The sequence below is a fragment of the Equus asinus genome, chromosome 11 (assembly GCF_041296235.1).
Source record: "Equus asinus isolate D_3611 breed Donkey chromosome 11, EquAss-T2T_v2, whole genome shotgun sequence".
In the NCBI taxonomy this organism is placed as follows: domain Eukaryota; kingdom Metazoa; phylum Chordata; class Mammalia; order Perissodactyla; family Equidae; genus Equus; species Equus asinus.
In genome coordinates this window covers 55,948,263-55,968,797 of record NC_091800.1, presented here as the reverse complement: position 1 = coordinate 55,968,797, position 20,535 = coordinate 55,948,263, and the positions used below count along the sequence as shown (strand labels likewise).

General features: G+C 37.6%; 1 long non-coding RNA gene across 1 annotated transcript; it reads left to right on the top strand.

Annotated features, from left to right (window-relative positions):
* The first annotated feature begins 2,497 nt into the window (after positions 1-2,497).
* Positions 2,498-17,996, top strand: LOC123289737 (uncharacterized). The gene is made up of 3 exons (XR_006533849.2): positions 2,498-2,716; positions 8,019-8,116; positions 16,721-17,996. It is a non-coding gene; the product is annotated as an uncharacterized lncRNA (long non-coding RNA).
* The last annotated feature ends 2,539 nt before the right edge of the window (positions 17,997-20,535 follow it).

The following is a 20,535-nucleotide window of genomic DNA, read 5'->3' as shown; positions in this document are numbered from 1 at the left end:
CAGTTTTCATCTCTAAATACACAGCCGCCAAAATTTTACTGGTGCCACACTGCACACTTCAGTACTGGGGAAGACATGGAGATGAGCTGCCTGGATTCCCTGTCAAGAAAGGACACTCTGCCCAGCTGCAAGGAGCGTGATTAACCCACAGCTTCCAACTTTTAGTTTTGTTCAAGAGTCTTTCAGCTTTCAACCTGAGGTCATGCTATTTTCAGGGTGGCACCAGGCCATTGACTAGACAAGGCAGTGGTACGGGTCTAGCCATTTTTACCTGACACTGGACCCTGTGGAGGAGCAATCTTTGCTTCAGAGCTCCCTGCTGAACTGGCAGAGATTTTGTCAGCTCTGCAGTATTTTGTGATAACTCTCCCTGACCAATCCTTTTTCCTTTCACAGAATTTAACTACCCAATAAATCTCTTGCAGTCGTAACTTCACATCAGCATCTGTTTTGTAGAGAACCTGACCTAGACAAGTACCAAGATATAAAGTGATAGAACATTGTTAATATAATCAAAATTGTTTTAAATGACTACAACCATCCTTTCACATGATTGATGTTTCATCTGCAGAATAACCCTCAATACCCTCCATTGTTACCATTTTCTCATGTGGATGTAACGTATCTACAGCCTTCCCACATTGACTTTGATGTTGTTCTGTTCTGTGATGTTGTCAAGTCATAGGGACATACTTCCCATTGGGAATCCCTCTTACCTTCCCAGAAGTACAGACATTCTCTCCAGAGGTAAACTAATTTCTTTATCATCCTCCATATTCTCCTCTTACTTCTAACCAGGTATGCTAAACTGCATAGACATGTGCCAGGATTCTTTGTTAAGAGCCCCACCTGTCAGAGAGCAGTAGGCATGCCATTGCCTGCAAATGGCCGTCTACACCAGCCTAAGTTACTGGTGGGCAATGCTCCAAATTTTCCTTTCTTCTTCAGTGATTTTTAGTTTTTTCTTACTCGCTCTGCAACCTAGAACTACTCCTTTAGTAGCTGCTGATGGCTAGTGTGACCACAGATCCTAACAGTTAATTGCACTTGGAAGATGTATGATTTTGTGTATTTACCTAGAGAATCATTGAAAAGCAGTAAAATTACTTTCTCTACCTGAAGATTTCTCTCTCTACCTAAGAAATTCAACAGCCGTTATTTTCTTTTCTTATTTTTTTTTTTTTTTAAGGATTGGCACCTGGGCTAACAACCGTTGCCAATCTTTTTTTTTTCTGCTTTATTTCCCAAACCCGCCCCGGTACATAGTTGTATATCTTAGTTGCAGGTCCTTCTAGTTGTGGAATGTGGGATGCTGTGTCAACGTGGCCTGACAAGCGGTGCCATGTCCACGCCCAGGGTCCGAACCCTGGGCCACTGCAGCGGAATGCGCAAACTTAACCACTCAGCCACGGAGCCAGCCCCAACAGCCATTATTTTCTAAACGTTAAGTTCTAAAGTAGATTTTAGAAAATACAAGAAATACTGTTCATCATTTTAGCGAATGGAAATAAGCATAATTCTTGCTGCAAAGTTGTATCTCTGCTACCATGTGTGTGGATCTTTTAAACAGTTTGTAGGCTTCAGCCTCAGTTTAGCTTCACATAGGGTTCCTTATTTAACTGGTTCTGAGATTCTTGTCGTCTGTTCAGCTCTATAATTTTAGAGAGAAAGTCTTCTAAAGTGAGCAGTTTGACACTCAGGTATCTACTTCCTTTCCCTCTCTTTATTCTTGTCTAGTGTGTTAGAAGAATCTAAAGTGCAGCTAATGTTTTTGATCAGTCAGGGTTCAACCAAAGAAACAGAACCAATAAAAGGTATACATTAATAGATTTATTGCAAGGGATTAGCGTATGCTGTTGTGAGGGCTGACTAGGCAAGTCCAAAATCCATAGCACAGGCAACTGGAACTCTAGAAGGCTTCTGGAAGTTTCTGTCTACAGGCAAAATTTCTTCTTCCTCAGAGAAGCCTCTACTCTGCTCTTAAGGCCTTTCAATGGATTGAATCAGGCCCACCCAGATTATAGAGGATTGTGTCCTTTACTTAAAGTCAACTGATTTTGTACTTTAATCATATCTATAAGATACCCCACAGCAAAGCCTAAATTAGTGTTTAATTGAATAATTGGGACTATAGCCTAACCAAGTTGACACAGAAAACTATCACATGTTTGTTTAAATACTACAAGCTGAAATTGTCTCCGTATAATAAAGAACAAACAGCGAGAGAGGAACAGAAGAAAGGGAGGAAGTATGTGAGAATTAGCTTTGAGATTAAAATAAATTTCCGTATTAAGTATTTCCTATTGGCTTCATTTTATATATGTACTGTTGTATACGGAGGCACCACCAGGCAACAATTAGAGAAGATTTGCACTCTAATAAGCTGCATCTTAGTCTTAACAATATTTTTATTTAGCATTTTCATTTTTCCTTTGTTCATAAGCAACAAAGGTGAGCAAATCAAAAGCTGCTTGCCTTAGGGATTACCTGTGTTAAACTGGGCCAAGTCATAAGTTATTACGATGATCTTTGCTTTACCTTGAGTAAGGAAGGCTGTTCTTTGACCATACCAAAGCTGGACTTTAGATGTTGTTATTTGTCTCCGTTTTTCTCTGCAAGCCTGATAATCACTTTCATCATAGAGGAGCAGAGCTGGCATTGAGTATATTGCCTATTATGACAGGTTCTTCTTGACCAATTCATGTATGACTATCGTGTAAGTAAACAAACAGTATATGTGTGCATGTGGGTGTGTGTATAAAATACTAGGAGAGAATGATGTCTTCTACATGTCAAGATTTTCTCACTGTGTTAAAGATCCTTTGCTCTCTTCTTCCGTGATAGGAACCAGGCCTCATTTGTTAAACAGTCTGATGTCAGTATGCTGCTTCACGATTAACAACATAGTACAACATTAACAACAAGGTCACCATCTAGTAAAGTTGGCTGATCTCAGTACTGAGGATAAAGGGCATTCAATATCCAAAGGGACAAAATGATGACAGTTATCAGATGGAGTGATTTACCAGATGCTGCCTTTCCAGAACTAGGAAGACATTGATACCCATTTCCTGGCCTTAAGATTCAAATAGGCAAAACCTAATGGCCTGACAGAGCCAAAGTAAGCCAAGAGAGTGAAATATGGGAGTTCCTTTTATATCTGGCAGTTATATCCTAGAATAAATAAAATATTTATACTGTATCCCACTTCACTTGTCGATAATATGAAATGTCTATAAATTCTGCTTCTGAAGAACGATCACTGAAAAATCTGGCATGATTTCCCTAATGAAAGTAAAGACATCAAGCTCAGATCTTCTTTTTTATCCAGTATGCTAGTCTGTTTGGGCTGCTATAACAAAATACCATAGATTGGGTGGCTTATAAACAACCAAAATTTATTTCTCACAGTTTTGGAGGCTGGAAGTCCAAAATCAGGGGGCTAGCATGGTTGGGTTCTAGTGAGGGCCCCCTTCCAGGTTTCAGATTCCTGACTTTTTATTATATTCTCACACGGCAAAAGGGGCCGTGAAGGGGTCTCTCTAGGGACTCTTTTATAAGGGCATTAATCCCATTCATGAGGGTTCAGCCTCTGGACTTTATCACCTCCCAAAGACCTGTCCTCCTAATACAATCAACTTGAGCATTAGATTTTTTTTTTTTAAAGATTTTATTTTTTTCCTGTTTCTCCCCAAAGCCCCCTGGTGCATAGTTGTATTATATTCTTTGTTGTGGGTCCTTCTAGTTGTGGCATGTGGGTCGCTGCCTCAGCGTGGTTTGATGAGCAGTGCCATGTCCACGCCCAGGATTTGAACCAACGAAACACTGGGCCACCTGCAGTGGAGCGCGCGAACTTAACCACTCGGCCACGGGGCCAGCCCCTTGAGCATTAGATTTTTGACATTTGAATTTGGGGGGGGGGGCACAAACATTCACACCATAGCATTCAGATACTGACTTTTAAAAACAAAAGTGTTAATGTTACGAGTATACACACATACACACAAAAATAGCACGTACAGTAGAAAATAAAATTTAATTTTTTTTGTTTAAATGGGACAGATGATTTGGTTCATCATAGGCCCCTGAAATTTCCTTAAAACTCAATTGTCTGGGAAAGAGAGAAATATATGTTTCCATGGAGCCATACCGTAAAACTTTAGCATTTGTGAGGAACTTCCAGATCACCCATCCCAACACCTTCATTTTGGAGATCTGGAAACTGCGGCTCGGAGAGGTAAATGCAGACTTTGAGTGATATCTGTGAAACTATCACTCCACTTGCAGCTTGGTTCAAATATGATAACTCTTAAAATAATCCAAAATACTCCACTGACTGTTCCCACCACATCTAACAAGAAACAGCCCTCCAAAACAGTACTAATGAAACTAAAAAATATAGAACTTCAGCACATCATGAGCTCTACGTGTCAAAATTTCTTTTAGAAGAAACAGTCAAATGCATTACCACCAAAAAGGATAAATTCTAAGATATTTACTAATCCTCTCAAGGTGTGCTGCTTTGTGACAAATAAAACATCCACTTTTTAAAATACAATAATTGGCCCGGTGGCCCAGCGGTTAAGTTTGCATGTTCCGCTTTGGCAGTCCAGAGTTTGCCAGTTCGGATCCCGGTTACACACCTATGCACCACTTGTGGAGCCATGCTGAGGCAGGCGTCCCACATGTAAAGTGGAGGAAGATGGGCATGGATGTTAGCTCAGGGCCAATCTTCCTCATCAAAAAAGAGGAGGATTGGCAGCAGATGTTAGCTCAGGGCTAATCTTTCTCAAAAAAAATAAAGTAAAATACAATAAATAGGCCCTCCAAAAATATAATCTTTGAAAATATAATAGGTACATAACATTAGTTGTGTGAATGCAAGCTTAAAAACCAAACAATCCCAGCCCAATTCATACAAATCCGCTCACGGAAGGTGGGATATAAGATGACCTAAATATGTGCAGTGAATGGGGTGCTAACTCTGTTAGCCCAGCCCCCACTCCTTGACCATGGGACGTTACGATGACTCCTGAAACAACACAGTTGCACATACAATACAGTAGTCCCTAGCTACATGTGGCCATTTAAATTTAAATTAATAATATTAAAAATTTGGTTCCTCAGTGATACTAGCCACTAATGTTTAGTCTCTACAGGGTTGGACAGTGCACGTAAAGAACATTTGCTCATCACAGAAAGTTCCATAGGACATCATTGCTCAAGCAAAGATTCTTTTACTATTCACCTTAAATTACCCTTTGTGTTTTACTCCTGAATTATCCTTTGTAATTTTCTAATAGCTTTGGTGCCAACTATGCCATATCTCAGCAATGTCGTTCTGAACAAGTCACTTAACCTGCTGAGCTGGTTTGCTCATCTTTAACATCAGAATGCTAATTCCTTCCCTGTCTGTCTCATAGGTTGTTGTGAAGCTCAAATGAAAATGTAACCATACAAATATAAAGTGTTATTATTCCTGGAGGCCCTTTTCCTTTTTTCATTTTCTAGTGACTGCCAGAAAAAAGTGATGTTTAACACCTTTTATACTTAAAATGTGGAAAAATATAATTTAGGAAAGATCAAGACTACTTAAAAGAACACAGAAGCTGGTTAGGCCTCTCAACTTGGCCACATCGTATTTTTTCTAGGCTAAGTGACTGGGCTTCTACTCTACATAATGAGTCTTCATAAAATAAGTTATAGACTCCAATGTGTGTAACCATAGAAACTATGTCAGTTGTTGTTTATCCAGCAGTAAAACTATTCCATAGTATATTTGTCAATCCTTATAATTATAGTAATAATAGCTAACTTTTATTGAGTGCTGTCAGCCATTTTGCTAAGTGCTTCATATGTATTATCTCACTATATTTCACAACAAACATATGGAGTAAGTACTATTGTTATTACCATTTTATATAGCAGGAGTTGGAGTCTTAAGAAATTTACGAAAGGTCACAAAGCAAGTGAGAGAAAGGGGATTTGCCGGATTTTGTTTTTTACTTTAACAACTTTTTATTTAAACATACATACGTACAGGAAAGTATGAAATTCATAAGTATACGGCTCAAAGATTTTTCATAAACTGAACAAACCCATGCAACCAGCACCCACATTAAGAAATAGAGTATGTCCAGAACCTCAGAAAACCCCTTGTCCCACTTCCTGTCTCTCCTCCCATACAAAGAATAACCATAATCCTGACTTGTAACACCATAAATTAGTTTTGGCTAATTTATAGGTTTGACTTTATATACATAGAATCATATTATATGTACTCTTTTGAGTCTGATTCTTTTGCTCAACTTTACATTTTAAGATTTATTCATATTGTTGAGCATAGTTGTAGTTAGTTCATTTTTGTTACTGTACAGTATTCCATTGCCTGAAATACCATACTTTGCCTGTTTGACTGAATAAATACAGCTGATAGACATTTAGGTTGTTTCTAGTTTGGGGCTTACAGCAGTTTCCTAGGGCTGCTGTAACAAAGTATCACAAACTGAGTGGCTTAAGCAACAAAAATTTCTTCTCTCACAGTTTTGGAGCTTAGAAGTCTGAGACCAAGTAACAGCAGGATGGGTTCCTTTGGAGGGATGTGAGGAAGAATCTGGTCCATGCTTCTCCCCTAGCTTCTGGTGATTTGCTGGCAATCTTTGCTGTCCCTTGGCTTGGAGAAGCGTTACCCTTCATCTTCACATGGCATTCTCCCTGTGTGTGTGTCTGTGTCCAAATTTCCCCTTTCTAAAAGATCGCCAATCATATTAGATTAGGGCCTCACCCCAATTCAGTATGATCTCGTCTTAACTAATAACTCTGCAACAGCCCTATTTCCAAATAAGGTCACAGTCCGAGATACTAGGGGTGAGGACTTCAACATATTTATTTGGGAGAGGGGACACAATTCAACCCATAACAGGACTATTATGAACAATATTGCTAAGAATATTCTTTGCATGTTTTGGTGAATATATGTATTCATTTCTGATGAGTATATTCTTGCAAGTGGATATGTTGGATTACAGAGTATGTATATGTGCAACTTTCATAGACACTGACAAACAGTTTTCCAAAGTGGGCATACCAATTTTCCCTCCTCTCATTGATCTATGAGAATTCCAGTTAAACCAATCCTCACAAACATTTAGGATCATCTGTCTTTTATTTCAGCCATTATGATGGGAATATTGTTGTGTCTCATGGTGATTTCAATTTGGATTTCTCTGATGATTAATAAAGTTGAACTCCTTTCCATATCCATGTTGACCATCTGGAGATCATCTTTGCTGATCTGTTTGTTTGCCTGTTTTTCTATTGAATTGCCTGCATTTGTCCTGGATTTACAACAACTCATTATTTTTCCAGAACTAATGGGTCTTTTATCACATATACGTATGTATATCTTTTTTCACTCTTCTTGGCATTAGGAACCAGGCTTCAGGCAAGTGAACCGATGTAAGAGATTTGCTTCACTTTCTGCCTCCTTTTTTTTTTTTTTTTTGAAGATTAGCCCTGAGATAACATCTGCCTCCAATCCTCTTCTTTTTTGCTGAGGAAGCCTGGCCCTGAGCTAACATCCGTGCCCATCTTCCTCTACTCTATATGTGAGATGCCTGCCACAGCATGGCTTGACAAGCAGTCGGTAGGTCCGCACCCGGGATCCAAACCAGCGAACGCTGAGCTGCCGAAGGAGAACGTGTGAACTTAACTGCTGCACCACCAAGCTGGCCCCTCTGCCTCCTTTTCTTATGCATGTTTTTAAAATGCCAAAGGTAGAGGGGGTATATCACACTCTAAAATAGGGACAGTAGGATACACTAAATTGGTGCAGAGCTATCCATCAGTATCTGGTCTATTTGAATTTTTTCTTTTTAATCTGATCTTTAGTTTCAGAGAGTGAGAGTGTGCATGTTTGTCTATGTGAGTGTCAGACTGTCTATCGCTCCGTCTATTCCATTCAATGTTCCCTTCAAAAGGCTTTAGCGGTTTGGCTTTCTCACTTCTCTTTTTCACAGCTTTTTGTCTGGGCTTACTTTGCATGCCTTCAAGCACTGACTGCAGAGAAGGGTAGGACGTGTTCACTTTCAGTACCTAACACGAGACCTTCCATAAGGTAAGCCCTCATTATCGATTTGTTGACTGTACTTGACTGAAGCCTCCATTTCATTGCTATGCAATAGATGCATGGCATCCATTCACAGGATGCTGTCTTATTTTTTAAGAATTTTTAATATCAACAAGGAAATATTTCGACAGATAACAAGAATACCCAACTCTGTAAATGAGGTTTAGGAAATCTCTAATATTTCTCCATGAAATATTCCTCGATTTACTCTAAATGTAAAAAGAACTAGGTCTGATCACTTAAGTGGCATCTCACTACTGATCCCCTTCCCACTTTCACCTATTATTACAGACAGAGTCTCTTATGATCCTCAACCTTGTATTGGTTCTCTAATGGGCTAGAACTCTGCAAAGAGTTTTCATGAGTTACTTTTTATTATGGTAAAATATACGAAACATAAAATTTACCATTTTAACTATTTTTAGGTGTACAGTTCAGTGGCGTTGATGCATTCACATTGTTGTGCAACCATCACCACCACTCATCTCCAGAACTTTTTTGTCATCCCAAACTGAAACTCCCTATCTGTTAGGCTGAAACCCCCGGTCCCCCTCTCCCTCTGACTCCTGGCAACCACCATTCTAATTTCTGTCTCTATAAATTTGACTATTCTAAGAACCTCATATAAGTGGAATCACACAATATTCGTCCTTTTTTGTCTGGCTTATTTCACTTAGCATAGTGTCCTCAGGTTCATCCATGTTGTAGTCAGAATTTTAAGGTTGAATAATATTTCATTGTATGTATATATCATATTTTGTTTATCCATTCCTCCATTAATGGATATTTGGGTTGTTTCCACCTGGGTTATTTTATTTAATCTTCACAATTACTACCCTTGGAGACCTGAATTTGAAAGCTGACTCTCTCACTTACATAGCAACTGACCCTGGCCAAGTTTAATTTTCTCTTTGCATATTAGGTTCCTCATTTTTAAAATGGGAATTACCCACTTCACGGGACTGAAGTGAGGATTTAATAAGATAACAAAATGCCTAGTGTGGTGCCTGCCATAGAGTCGGTATTCCATAAATGACAGCTAATAACATAATGATTCATGTACATGGTAAACAATCAATAGTCTGTTCCATACATCTCAGGAGAAGTCCAGACTAATGTATGCAATGTTCCCCTGATTTATGAAAAAGTCATCTTAGGTCATATATGTATGGCATCCCCAAAAGGAATTTTTGGCTTCTAAAGTAGTCAAATCAATGAACGAAGACAAGAATCATTTGTGAAACATGTACTTTTTATTCCACCCACAATATATTTGCCAACCTCAGAGAGGTTAAAATGTTAGTTCAAAGAGTTTAGTTTTAAGGAGTAACAATGATTTGTCTCTTCAGGGAACAAAAAGGTTCATTTTTTTATCTTTAAGAAATATGGACTTAATAACTTAATAGAAACAAAACATCTTCAGACTCAACTAGGACTAATCTAATTCTCAGAGTGAGCCGCTGGGAAAATAAATAGCCAAACTTTTTGGAAGAATTTTTTATGAACTTTTATAACAATCTAGATTTAGGTTGCCTGTAATACCAAATATTAATATAAACCATAAAGAGGTTTTAAATATGCCCTATAATTTTAATACCTAAAGCTTTAAAATAAACATTTTTCTGCTTATAGAAGTTTTGAACATGCAAAAAGACAGACAAAAGATTTGTTTCCAATCTTTTTTCCTAAGCAAATTTTTTTTAGGGGGGAGGGGGTGTAAACATAGTGAATGATTCTCTATATTCAATTTTATATCCTTCTTCACTTAACCTTATAATACAATACACTACATAGGATTTTTGCAAAGTAATGAGAAACTCTTTATAAACACATTTTAAACAACTAATTAATAATTTTTTCTTAATCCTTTTCTAAGCAAATATTTCAAGAGAGGAAATATAGCCAAGTGATTAAGAATGTGGACTTAAATTTCTGGGTTCAAATCTCAGTCCTACCAGTTGCAAGCATGAACTTGAGTAAGTTTCTTCTTCTCTGTGTCTCAGTTTCTTCGCTGAAAAATGGGAATAGTGATAGTATACCTACCTGATAGGGTTGGTATAAGGATTAAATGTACTAATCTTTAACGTATCAAATACATATAAATTCATTAAGTACATATAAAATGCCTTAATAGTGCCTCACATATGCTAAGCATTCTATAAATGTTGCCTATTATTTCTATTAGCTATTAAAAATCCTGGGGCCGGCCCCGTGGCCAAGTGGTTAATTTGCCGTGCTCCACTGTGGTGGCCCAGGATTTCGCTGGTTCAAATCCTGGGCACAGACGTGGCACCGCTCATCAAGCCATGCTGAGGCGGCATTCCACATGCCACACAGCTAGAAGGACTCACAACTAAGAATATACAACTATGTACCAGGGGGCTTTGGTGAGGGAAAAAAAAAATCCTTGGTGTGGTATACTAGATACTGAAATCTTAAAACAAGATAGATATAATAATTGACTGACTATATTTAAAATCCATAACATTGTTTATAGATAACTTATTTATAACGCTTTCTCAGTTTAAATTTTAACATCTATGAAGTATTTCAAGTCAAGTAGTGTGACTTCTAATCCCCAATCTTTATTTTATGAATTAACTTTATGAATTTATTTTTCACTTGTCAAAAGGATATACATATTCAATAAAAAATATAATTTGTCAGATCTTCTAATGAAAAGTGCTTAATAATAGAAGTGAAAATCAATAAAATTTAAATTTCCATTCCCCAGTCCCACTGGCTACTTAGTCATACCAGCCAGCTTAATAGCCACATGTGGCCAGTGGCCACAATATTAGACAGAGCTGATACAGAACATTTCCATCACTCAGATGGTTCTATTAGACAGAGACATATTATGTCCTTAGGCAGAAAGTGGCAAGTTTGGATTATGCATCAATTCATGAGTAATGTGCTTTTGTCCTAATTTCATTCAACTAACTCTGCAATTTTTAGTAATTAAAATTTTTTTCTATATGATACAAGCTTAATATTATTTGAGAGCTGGATCAGTCATCTACGGTGAGGATCAAAAGCAAGAAAAGCAATATGTGAGTGTAATATACACGTTTTATTTCACATTTTTCTTTTCTGCATTAAGTGAAAAGATACTCTCACCATACTTAACAAGTGCTATCTTTTTAAATACTTAATTTAATAGATTAAATACAGCTTAAAAATCTTTTCATAATGAAAAATTACAATTTGCTGAGCAGCGGAGAGACTAATATAATAACCCTTCCTGCATCTATCACCACCCTGTTTCAACAATTATCAATTGATGACCAATCTTTTTTTCACCTATAACCTACCTGCTCTCTCCCCCGACCCTCCACTAAATTATTCTGAAGCAAATCTCAGACATTATTTTGTTTTGTGTGTAAACATTTTAGTGAGTATCGCTAAAAGATAAGAACTCTTTTTTTGTTTGTTGATTTTTATTTTTTTCGATTTTATTAAGATATAATTGACATCCAGCACTGTATAAGTTTAAAGTGTACAGCAAAATGACTTAACTTACATATCGTGTGAAATGATTGCCACAATAAGTAAGAACTCTTTTTTAAACATAACCACAATATGCATTATCACAGCTAAAAACAAACAAACAAAAACTTAACAGTGATTCTTAACGTTATCAAATATACAGTCATTAACCGCACCCCCCGCCCCCCAGAAAAAAAGTCCAGTTACTTTTTCTGATTTTAACATCAAATTTCAAGGTTGGGAAGCACATGTGGTATTGTCATCAATTCAAGGTCACTGATTTGGTGTCAGAAACACCATAGATCAATATTCAGGAAATGAGAGCAGTATGTTTTATCTATTATTTGCTAATAACAACAAAAAAAGCTTAATAAACAAATTCAAAAATAATCTGTAGAAACAAAAATACTTTAGGCTATCCATTTATTCAAAATAGGCTAAATAATCCTAATAATAAAAACAAGTTACTATCTCACATCCATTAGAATGGTTACCATAAAAAAAAAACAAAACAGAAAATTAGTGTTGGCGAGGATGTGGAGAAATTGGACTCCTTTTGCACTGTTGGTGGGAATGTAAAATGGTACAGCTGCTGTGGAAAGCAGTATCACAGTTCTTCAAAAAATAAAAATAGAATTACCATATGATCCAGCAATTCCACTTCTGGGTATATTCAAAAGAATTGAAAGCAGGGTCTCGAAGAGATATTTGTATACTGATGTTCATACAGCATTACCCAAAATAGCTAAAACGTGGAAGCAACCCCAGCGTCCATGGACAGATGAATAGATAAGCAAAATGCCGTATATACGTACAGTGAATACTATTCAGCCTTAAAAAGAAAGGAAATTCTGATGTGCTGCAACATGGATAAACATTGAGGACATTGTGCTAAGGGAAATAAGCCAGTCACAAAAAGACAAATACTGTAAGATTCCACTTATGTAAGGTACAGACTTAGAGTAGTCAAAATCATAGAGACAGAAAGTAGAACGGTGGTTACCAGGGACTGGGGGGAGGGTGAAATGGGGAGTTATTGTTAAACGGCGTAAAGTTTCAATTTTGAAAGATGAAATGAGTTCTGGAGATGGAGGGTGGTGATGATTGCACAACAATATGAATGGACTTAATACCACTGAATTATACACTTAAAAATGGTTAAGATGGTAAATTTTATGTTACGTATTTTACCACAATAAAAAACTTGGGAAAAAACAAGTTAACACACTACTCTATACTGCTTGCAACAGAAGACAAACTACATAAGGGTGAAACAAGATAGAGTAATAAATATTTTGCATATGTGTTTGCAAGTCTAGCATACACAAATACATGAGTGATCCCACTATTCTTGAAGAAGGACAATATTATTCATACAGGAACTCATTTTTTTTTTTTTTGAGGAAGATTAGCCCTAAACTAACATCTGCTGCCAATCCTCCTCATTTTGCTGAGGAAGACTGGCCCTGAGCTAACATCCGTGCCCATCTTCCTTTACTTTATATGTGGGATGCCTGCCACAGCATGGCTTGCCAAGCAGTGCTTAGGTCCACACCTGGGATCAGAACTCGTGGACCCTGGGCCACCAAAGCGGAACATGCAAACTTAACCACTGTGCAACCAGGCCAGCCCCCAGGAACTCATTTTTGCTTGGAGATTTTATAATTTCTACTTAATGTTGAGAAAATGATTAACAGTAAAAATATGAAGAAAACATAAAAAATTGATGATAAATATCTGCACTGGTAGAAGAAAATAAGTTGTTTCACTCAGCTAAAATATCCTACTCACAGGCTAGAAGTAAGAGATAGAGAATGGGTTATGAAACTTTTGACCTATTTAGCACAGAGATTCAGATACAGGGATGAATAGACAAGACATACTATCATCCAAATTGAGGTTACTAGTTGCATTTACTGGATGCATTAGGAAATTTGGTAGCCATTGTAGGATTTTGTGGTGAAGAGAAAGATAAACGAAGGCAAGGCCAAAAAAATCAAGGAAATGGGGGGAAAACCCCCTACAAAACATAGCTGAATATAGACCCAGTTGCTTCTGATGAGGTGTGTGTGTAAATCTGAGTTACATTTAATTTTTAAATTTTTTTTAATCTGCAGGCATTTACAAAATGGACTATATGAACTCTGAGATCCTGTTCACTTCTAAACTTGATATTCTAAGTTTCAGTTGCTTTTTGAAATTTTAATTTGTATTCTAACACTTCTTCCCTGGGAAATAACTTGTTGGTCTTTTAATATTTTTTAAATTCAATCATTCAGTAGTTCATCTAGGCATTCTTTCTTTTACAGAGTTACCTACAACAATATCTTATGACATTGTGGTATATAGTGGGGTCACAAAAATGAATCAGACACCTTGTCTGCCCTCAAGAAGCTCACTATCTCTATGGCAAGGGTATCCAGGTCTACTGGTAATTTCTTTTTCTTAAAGGAGAAGGAGGAGTGAGGTTAGGAAGTGGGCTAAAGATGTTTCAGGTAGGAGGAATTTTGAAGGTACACAAGTAGAACCTGGGAAACGAGAATGCCTGGTGCCTGGAGACATTACAGGTAGTTGAGTATCCTGGGGGAGAAGGGTGGTGAGTGATTAGGCTGTGTGGCTAGGAGGGGCTACATAATTAGGCACTCTATTTTGCATGCTAAGGAATCTGGATTTTGTCCTGAAGGCAAGGGGAAGTCAATTAAAGACTCAAATGAGAAATGTGATAAGATAAAATATGAGTTTACAATTAATCTAAGGATCAGGTGGAAGTATATTCAGATTAGAGGCACAAAAGTCAACTGAAAGAGAGTTATGGTAATCCTGGCCGGAGTCACACTTACCTGGAGCAAAGCAGGGACAGTGGGCACTCAGAGGCAGGGCCAGACCCCAGAGATAATGAGGAGGTAGAACTTGCTGGACATGGTGAGAGTCCCACCCAGGATTTAGCAGGTGTAGAGGAGGATCTTGAGACCATAGTTTAATAAAATTTCTCGGGTAATGTTGTTGATTAGTCAAGTGTGGGACCCACCAGAGCAGACTGCTTCTCAAAGAGCTTGAGTGTCAAAGAAAAGAGGAGAGAGAGAACGGCAGTTAGAGGGCCAAGGGGAGCCTTTGGTTAAAGATGAGAAGGCCTTGACTGCTCACATGCCAAAGCCTGAGAACCAGCAAGGAGGGAGAAGCCAGAGGAACTGAGATCATGGAATCCAGCTCATGGGGGAAAGAGTTTCAACAGGAGGAGGATTTCAGTTCTGAGATGAGAACTAAAGAAGAAAGGATAGGAACATAGACGCAGACGCTTGGAGAAGGAGGGGTGGGGACGGGGTTGAGGGAATTCAACCTTAAGACTCCTCAGTGTAGCAGGTGGTGAGCATCCAGCACCTTTTCTGAAAAGACTAAGGTGCATGAAAAGAAAGGTAAGGATCATGGAGATGAGAGGGACCTCACAAGAGAAAGATAGAGTGCTACTGGCTCTCAGAGAGCCCTATTGAAGAAAGAAACTGTGTGGTTGTACTGGTACCGATGAACACATTCTGTGATTTTCTTCCCGTAGGGTTGCCAGATTTAGCAAATAAAAATATTCCCAGCTAAATTTGAATTTCAGATAAGCAATGGATAATTTTTTAGTAAAGAGTGTTTCATGAGATATTTGAGATCTACTTAAGCTAAAAAATTATTCATTAGTTATTTGAAATTCAGACTGAACTGGGCATCCTGTATATTATCTGGCAATCATATATGCGAACTTGAAAAATCAGATGTGAGGATTATGACCTAATAGTTAAAGTTAAGTTGAAGTTTACTATGAAAATCCTCTTCATTTATTAATGTTTATTTCATTTGCAAGCATGACTCACTGTCAGCAGCAGACGGGGCCACGAACACATGCTCATCACATGGCAACAACTACAAGCAACACTGATTAGCTCATGATTGTCAAGCTGTTTCTTTCCTACCTGCTCTGTCTCATTTCCAGAAACATCCACCTTCACTTCTGACTCTGGGAATCAATGTTTTTTAACAGTGAATCATCTGTTAGGTTTTGTTATCCAGATCTGGAAAAATTTAATCATTTCTCTTACACTATCCTAAAGCAGCTACCCTGATATTAGCTAAAAGTAGGGTAACCAACTGTCCCAGTTTGCCCAGAACTGAAGGTTTTCCAGGACTTGGGATTTTCAGTTTCAACACTAGGAATGTCCCAGGCAAACCAGGATGGTTGGTCATCTGCCTTGACCATTATAGATTCCTTTAAGCCAGTGATGTCTCTATGTTGATGATTAAGCTTTCATTCTCACAGGAGAATTATAATTTTTGTCCTCAAGAAACCTCATCTTCATTACTATAATTATCTCTCTCTTTTATATAAAATGTAAGAATTTATAAAGAAAAAGGTACATTTTTCATATTTTATGCCATATCAAGTTTTAGTTCTTAGAACATTCTCACTGGAAATGTATGTCAATTATAAGATCATATTTTTTCTAGGCTAATTATTAGTGGTGCCATTTTTAAATGATTGAGTCAAGGAAAGAGTTGATCCTTATACATAGGCTGACTTCATCCCTTGTGTACCAATTTGGAGATATCCTATGATCCATGAATAATATAGAATGACAAAATACATGTATATATCTGTATATATTTGTATACTAGATGCAAAATATAAATGATTGGCAATATCTTACTTTCAGAACTCAAAAATCTTAGTTTTGTACCTTGAAGTGAATTACCCTCATATAAACTTCAAGGAAACTCTCATTCCACTGGCTAAAGCATATCTTTAGCACAGGGCAAAAACAAAGACAACATAATTTTGGAGTCATGCTTAGGTCAATTAAAACCCTTATTATGATGGCAATGTTAGGGTCCTGATTTACAGTTGTGAAAGAGGCTAGCTGCCAAACCAATATTGATTCTCTTCTTCTTACTTAATAACAAAACCTTGATTTTATTCCAGGTAGCAATATGATGAGCTAAAAAACTCCTTTTCACAGCCTCCACTGCAGGGAGACATGGAATCAGAAAGCCTCCTTAAGAGAGGGACAGCCAGCTTGCATGAGTCCTTTTAACTTTCTCTCCTTTCTCTTGCTTCTTGCCTGGAAGTCAAACATGGTGGCTGGAGCTTTGGCTGCTATCTTGGACCATGAGGAAACCTTGAAGATAGAAGCCATGGCTACAAAAGACACAGTAGGAATATGGAAATAGGCTAGGTCTCTGATGACTATGGCACCACCCTATGAGATCTAGACCTTCCATCCCCAAACTTTTATCTGAGAGAAAAGCAAAGATCCTGTTATTTTTATTATTTGCTACTAGCTGCCAAATGTAAATCCCAACTGATTCAATGGTTAATTGTGAATATAAATAAAGGTGAGGTATTGCTTGAATTAGTAATAACAATAAAACTTATTGAATGCTTACTGTGTGCCAATTTCTGAAATAGTTTCTAAACATTGTCTCATTTAATCCTCATAAAGGCTCTATGAGGTAGGTATTGTACATTCTCCATTTTTCATATGAAGAAACTGAGCTCAGGAATGTTAAGTAACTTGCTCGAGGTGAGACACTAGAAAGTGGTGGTATTGGGACTCAAACCCAGACAGGTTGCCGTGAGAGCCCTGGCTCTCAACTTTTCAAACGTGAAAGTTGTTCAAGCCTAGTGCAACCTAAAGAAGATTTTATAGTTTTTAATACAAGTCATTCATTTGTGAAATTATGATTGAGTGTTTGAGTTTTGCTGTTTAATAGAAGCTGACTATGTAGAAATGAATAAGGCACATATCCCATCTTTATAGCTCCTGATTGGGGGGGAAAGAATCCACGAAATATTCCTATGAATCTGTTTAATAATCCTAAGGAAATTACTAAACAGGGAAGGCTTTCCTTCAGAGCCCTCACAATCCTCATCAATCCTTTCCACACCTCCAGTTATAGCCAGGACTGTTGCCTGATTATGTGACACAGGATTCTAGAAGGCTCTGTTCACATCCCTAGTCACTGCTGATTTGTGTATTTATTACTATGATTTTCTGGCAGATGGCAGTAAAATGTCTTGAGAAAGTCTGTTTTTTTATAACTTGCACAAGGGTGCTATTAGGGCTAGCGGCAAGGCTGATTATGTCCTTCTGACTTGTGATCTCCCACCCAAAGCACCCCAGAGCCTAGCCCCAATCATATCCTAACCCTAACCCAACAAGCTGTGTCCCAGAGAGCTTCCAGTGTCCTGGAATTAACCCTGTCATCTCCATTCAAGGTCCTGCTATCATTTAGCTGTCAAGGCAATGAAGTCCGTAAACTAAGTCATGATAAATATGGAAATCAATCTTTATTTTTGATTTTCTCTCTTGTCAAGACACACTTGGACACTCAAAGTCTTAATGTATAGAAGTGTGTGTGTGTGTGTGTGTGAGAGAGAGAGAGAGAGAGAGAGGAGGGAGAGGAAGAGGGAGAAAGAAAGAAAGAGAAATTTTAATAAAGTAATAGTCATTTAAAAATATAGTACTCTTACTATAATCCCTTACCCTTCTCTGTCTAATTCCCCAGGTGAAACTCTTTTTAACGCTTACACTTTTTTTTCTGGTAAATACCTCCATATTTCTAAATAATCTGCTTACACTGGTATATCTTATTTATTAATTTCAAAATTATTTATTAATATCCTGTTATGATGAATGAGAATTTACATCCTTTATACCACCAATATCACTTTCCTTACATCTGCCACTCTTCCAAGATAGTTATATGGCATTTTTTGGTTAAATCACTTCTCAGTATTTACACTTTCATGGCTGTGTAAATATTGACACTTCAGAATCATGTTCTATCTTGTAAAACATTGTCATTCAGTGTTAATAATTGCCACATTTTATCATTTCTTAACATTAATAACTGCCTCATTTCTCATGAGAAATTTTTATACATGCTCCATCATATCCCTCAAATATCAATATTTTTCAAGTACTCAAACATATCAGAAAATCTGTCCACTCCAACAGGCTCCCCCAATCCTCCTGCTCCAGGGTTGAATGGTTATTGCTGGGTTTGTTGCACAGCTGTCCTTTAGGTTGTCCTTCCGCTATTACTCGGGGACTTTCCTTTGCCTCCTACCTGTGTTGGATCCCTTCCTTCCTGTAGTCCCTGAAGTTTGCTGTCATGAGTGCTCCCTCAACTTTTGGAGTATATTCTCCAGCAGTTTCCTCCAAAGTTATGTATTTGAATTCTCATATTTCTGTAAATGTCTTTATTTACCCACATACTTGACCATTAATTCATCTAGGTGAAAATCATTGTCTCACAAATGTTTCAAAAATGGCTTCATTGTCCTCCAGGGTGTTAAATTTTTGCTGACCAGTCTGATGTCACATGGTTCCTATTCCCTTGCATGTGAACTAATTTTAAAGACACTTTCAAGATTCTTTCATCCCTGATGTTCTGACCATTTCATGACTATATGCCTTGGTATGGATCGTTTTTTTATTTATTCTGCTGCTGCTCAATGGGGTCTTTTCAATCTGAAAACTGATGGCCTCAGTTCCAGGAAATTTTGTTGTTCTTTTTTTTTCTGGAACTCCTCTTTCTTCAGATGTTCTCCTAGATTGATACTTAGAATCTATTACAATTTTTGTGCTAATGTCTTTTTCTTTGTCCTTCTGTCTTATTTTTCTGATAGGTTTTCTTAACTTTATCTTTCAACTCTCCAATTAAAGATTTTATTTTGCCTATCATATTGTTGATTTCTAAGAACTCTACTTTGTCATTTTTCATTTCATCCTGTTTTTGTTTTTTAGGGATGCAATATCTTAGGGAGGTTAGGTATGCACCAGGATATTAGTACTTGGGGATCAGGTCAGGAAAATATGGTTGGAAGCCTTCTTTGGAGAAACATGAGGAAGTAATTTACTAACACACTTTAAGAAGATCATGAGGAATAACACATGATCAGACTTCTCAAAGTAGTTTCAGGATTGCCCTTATTTAAATCTATGGAACAACAATATTTTAATTCAGAGACAACTCAAATGTGTGGATTAGGTTATAGTAGGCATTAGACAATTTAATGGATGGAGAATGATTTCTAACAAAATAAGAGTATTTCTTCATTATTGAGCTCACATCAATACCAAAAGATCAATTTAGATTTCATCTCATCTTCCAACTTTGCCTTCCAGCTGGCTAGCCAACATTTTTATACAGTTGGAATTACATTTAATGTGAAAATCAGGACAACCGAAGTGGTGTTTAAGAAGAATAAGGTAGAGGCAGTGCTTCCTCTTCATCTGAAGATGGTGGAGGCAAGCATGTCCTGATTATCCAGACAGATCTCAGGCCTGTCTCTAGCACTAGCGGAGCCACTTTCTCTCCTTTGGAAGAGAGTAACTGCCCTGAGTCACTTCCCTGCTGTTGCTAGGTGATCGTTTGCTAGGTAGTAACACACTCCGCCCCCACCTCCCCACACAGAGTTCTGGGGAATTGCCCCAATTTTCAGCTCTGCTGAGGTGGCCTGTGACTCATCCTCTTTTCTCTTTAGTGACCTTTTAAAGGGATGGGAATAACCCCTATTTTTAAATTTTTTTTAATTTTTAGTTTTCTTGGTCATTTCTCTTGTAGGCCTCTCCTTATTTATTTGAACACAAACTATAATGAAGTCTAAAATCAGTAACCTTGTTTGCATGCCATTTATATAAAATTGGCTTTCTATTCTGCTTCCCAGTTAAAATATTTCCTTTCTATTGGGGGAAAAAAAAGTGCAGCAGGATCTTATTTCCTATGGGACAGTTGACTACATTTCCCATTAAATGCTATCAGTAGTTGTCCAAAATAAGGTGTAGAACTGCAATCGTAGGCACTCTATTTAGGATCTGTTTATTCATAGCTGCACATGCAATACCACTCCTGGAACAACAAGGATTGCCAGCACA